The following is a 4,880-nucleotide window of genomic DNA, read 5'->3' on the forward strand; positions in this document are numbered from 1 at the left end:
AGGGCACTAAGAGGACATCTGCTGCTTGCTGGCAGTGATGTCCAAGCACCCCCCTAAAAAGGACCCTACATGTCTAAGGTGCAAATAAAAACCAAGAGAGGGGGGTCCCATTCCATGCGGCAACCATGGGAGGGGGACCACTGCCAAGTAGCCCCCCCCCCCCCCCCCCCCCCCAAGGCGCATCGCAGGCTAAACCCCCCACCCCCTCACCCTAATATGAGATAATATGAGAAAGGGGGTAAATTGGGGACAGCTGGTAGACTGTCCCCAATTTACCCTCCTTTCTCATATCATGGCCCACTTGACCAAGAAAAACTCAGAAATTGCTTTGACATGTCGTATCCTGAAAAAGCAACATAAAATACAAGCCACCTGGACCAGGAATGGAAAAGTGTTCAAAAAACTGAATGGATCACCAGAGCAAGCTAAAGTGGTGGCAGTGAGACAAGTGAAAGACCTGGATCAGTATAAATGAAAAACTCTAAAGTTCTATTTTGTTTAGACTCTACTGACAGAATCAGACTGTGGACTATTCTGTAGAGAGCAGGACTTCATTTTCAGCACAAATGACTGACTCAGTGGTGAGTGAAAACACTTCTAAGTTTGATTATACAGAGCATGGACTTTATGATTTTGATAATGATGTGGATCCAGAGACTCATGTGTTTAAAAAGTTCAAGGATACCTGCAGATATTACTGTGAGGAACAACTCAGTGAAGTTAAAACTGAGGGAAAATTTTCTGTTATTCATTTCAATTGTAGAAGTCTACCAAGAAATTTCGATAAATTTAAAAAAATTTTGGACAAATTTAAAGGAAAATTTAAAGTAATTGCTCTGTCAGAGACATGGATAATTAAAAGGAAGGAAAATAATTTGAAAGTTGAAGGTTATGATTTGTATTTCAATAGCAGAACAAATAGAAACTTTTAAGGAAAATTTAGAAGATATGTTAAGTAATCTAAACCATCATAAACAATTAATAATTTGTGGAGACTTCAACATAGATCTCATAAAACTTGGTTCACATTTACAAACATCTGATTTTTTCGATCCATTAAGGACTGAATCTTTTGATTAAAAAGCCTAGCAGAATAACAACAACTAGTGCAACTTTATTAGACAATATTTTTACCAATATTTTGGAAAGTCAAAGAAATTGTGGGTTAGTAATTAATGACATAAGCGATCACTTGCCTATATTTGCTATATTTGACTTTAAATTGCCAAAAAAGTAAGCAGAAATCCACCAAATATACAAAAGAATAAGGAATGATGAAACTGTGAACGCTTTCAGAAACGATCTCATGAATCAGGACTGGAATGTATACAGATGATGTAAATGGTGCATATGAGGTTTTTCTAAAACGTTATTTAGATCTTTACAATAGACACTGTCCAGAAGTTCTTAGTAGAACTAAATCTAAAAATAACAGAAAACCCGGGATAACAAAGGGCTTAAAGAATGCATGTAAAAAGAAAAAATAACTCTATAAGGACTTTTTAAACTTAAGAACAACAGCAGCTGAAAAAAGTTATAAGATTTATAAAAACAAGTTACAAATGTATTGAGACAAGCTGAGAAGAAATATTATCATAGCATTCTGTATGAAAATAAACATAACACAAAGGCTACGTGGAATATTCTAAATAAAGTCATAGGAAATAAGTCAGGATCAATAGAACTACCTCACTTCTTCCTTAAAGACAATGTGGTCATTAAAAAGCAAGAGGACATGGCAAATGAATTCAATTCATTTTTTGTAAATATAGAACCCAACCAAGCAGAAAAGATGACATACAATATTCAATCAAAAGATGGTAGTAAAACAGAAATTGGATTTCCCAATCTATGTATTTATCTAATGTGACTGAAAATGAAATTTTGACTAAAGCAAACTGAAAAACATGACCTCAAAGGATAGTGATGGGATTGAAATGAAAATAATAAAAATGACAATAGATTGTATTGTAAACCCACTGCATCATATATTTAATCTTTCACTTAAATTGGGAATTTTTCCTGAGAAGATGAAAATAGCTAGTTATTCCTTTTTTTTTAAATGGAGACAGACATACTTTTAATAATTACAGACCAGTAGCATTACTTTCCCAATTTTCAAAAGTTTTGGAAAAGTTGTTTGTTAACAAACTAGACAGCTTTATTGAAAAAAATGAATTACTAAGTGAGAATCAGTTTGGGTTTTGTTCTAATAGGTCTACAGGTTTGGCTATAATGAAAATAGTAGAAGAAATTTCAACAGAAATTGACAAAAAGAAATACACAATAGGAGTTTTCATTGATTTACAGAAGGCTTTTGGCACCAAAGATCATTCTATCCTGATTTCTAAATTATATGAAATATGTTATTATATGTTGTATGATTATATGTTAGAGGAATCGCCCTGAGCTGGATCACCAGTTATTTACAAAACAGACAACAATATGTGCAGTTTGGAGGAAATAATTCTGATCTCATGAATATTATTTGTGGACTTCCACAAGGCTCAAATATAGGACCTAAACTTTTTATTTTAGATATAAATGATATTTGTGATATTTCTAAGTTGTTACAGTTTCTTTTATTTGCTGATGATACTAACTTTTTCTGTTCTGGGAATAATCTGAAAACCTTAGCTAAAAGTATTGAAATGGAAATGATAAAACTCACACTACAATAAACTACAAGAAACTATTTTTGAATCTGACAAAAACAAAGTTTATGGTGTTTGGTAATAAAGATAGACAGAAGTGATTTTGTCCATTGACAACAGAAACATAAAACAGCTGTCTGAATTTAAAATTTTAGGGATTATGTTGGATGACAAATTAACATGGAAATCTCATATATTTTATGTTAAAAATAAAATAGCCAGGAGCCTTTTGCTCTGAACAAATCTAAATATGTTTTACCATGTCATATAATGCACATGTTATATGGCTCTTTGGTTTTACCTTATTTTACATATTGTATTGAAGTGTGGGGAAATACATATGAAACTAATATAAGGCCCTTAATTCTATTACAGAAGAGAGCTATTCGAATTATTCACAAAGCTAATTTTAAAGATCACACAAATGAACTTTTTATTAAGTCAGGCTTATTAAAACTTAAAAATTGAATTGAATTGCAGACCTTATTAGTTATGTTTAAAGCCAGAAACAGAGATTTACCAGAAGACCTACAAAAGCTTTTAACTTTTACCTCAGGAGTTGAAAATCATAGGAGAAAATTTGATTTCAAACAACAGATTGTTGGAACAACACAAAAGCAAAAGTGTTTGTCTATAGCAGGGGTAAAAATGTGGAATTCTCAGGAGAATCAGGTAAAAAGTTGTCAAAATATAATTCAATTGAAACGGATGTATAAAGCTAAACTAATTAGATTGTACAAACTTGATTCTTGAATGGAATGTTTGGAATGTTTGTACTAAATGAATGGACTGTATTTACTGTGTAGTGGAACTGTATATTGTGAAATCTGAGCACAGGTGATGGTGTGAGAAATGTAAATGTGATGTTTAAAAGGGAGCAGACAATTATAAGAATTGTATTCTTCAATTCTGCTCCCTTCTAATCATGAACATGTTCAATATGTAAGAGAAACATGTAAACATTTGAACATCAATTTTCATGAAAGGAACAAATAAATAAATGAAAAATGAAAAATGAAATGAAATGGTCAAACAGCTGTCCCCCAGCCCCCCCCCAGCATAGGGCCCAGGTCCCCCAGCCCCGGGGTCCCATCCCCTGAGGCACAGACACCCCAGGCCCAGCACCACCCACCCCACACAGAGAGAGAGGAGCCAGAAAGCGCCGTCCCCCCCTACTACTTCTGCAAAGTCATTAAAACTCTTTACAACAATGCCCCCTGCTCTATTAAACTTAAACATCACCTGGTTTGATATAAAACGTGGGAATAGACAGGGTTGTCCCATATCTCCATATCTGTTTCTTCTTGGAGCTCAGCTTCTCTGTGACCACATTAAATCCAGTCCATTACGAGGGATCTCCATCGCTGGTAGATCTATTGTCGTAAGTCAGCTCCCGATGATACGACTCTCTTTCTCAAAGACAGCTCACAAATTCCATTAGCAATAAATATAATTAAGTCATTTTCCAAAGCATCTGGTCTTTCATTAAATCTGAAAAAATGTGAACTTCTCCCAATTAAATCTTGTGATTCGGATTCACTCTTTAATATTCCTATAGAGACATCAGTCACATATCTTGGTATAATAATATCAAAAACTGAAAATGATAGAGGTTATACTAACTTTTTTCCAATTATTGATAAAATGAAAAAGAGGTTTAACCTCTGGCTCTTCCATGACCTTTCCATTAAAGGTCATCTCCTCTCCAGAGTCATTTATGCTGCTTAGTCTCTTTATGTCAGCAACATCATTAGCAAAAATGTTGATAAACTGCTATGCGACTTTGTCTGGAAAAGCTGAACTCATCACATAAGGAAATCTGTTCTAATGAATGATTATACTAGTGGGGGTCTGAACTTCCTGGATTTCAAGACCTTAAATATGACTTTTTAAATTAATTGGATAAGAAAGTTTCTGAAAAATCCAAATTGTCTGTGGAACTTCATTCCCAATTGTATTTTCTCCCAGGTTAGTGGCCTCGACTTTTTACTGCTCTGCTCATACAAGCCCATCAAACTGTCTTCATTTCATAAACAGATGTTGCTTGATTAGTCCATGATTAATAAACATAACTTTTCTCCTTTTACTTTTGGAACAATAGATATATTCTTTACAAAAACAAAACTATCTTTATCCAACAGTGGTTTTATAGTAATATCAGACTAGTAAGTCAATTATTTAATCAACAAGGTCAACTTTACACTTACGCCGAATTCCTTCAATTCT

This window comes from Oryzias latipes, chromosome 8 (genome assembly GCF_053564925.1).
Source record: "Oryzias latipes strain Hd-rR chromosome 8, Olatipes_Hd-rR_3.1".
Taxonomy (NCBI): Eukaryota; Metazoa; Chordata; class Actinopteri; order Beloniformes; family Adrianichthyidae; genus Oryzias; species Oryzias latipes.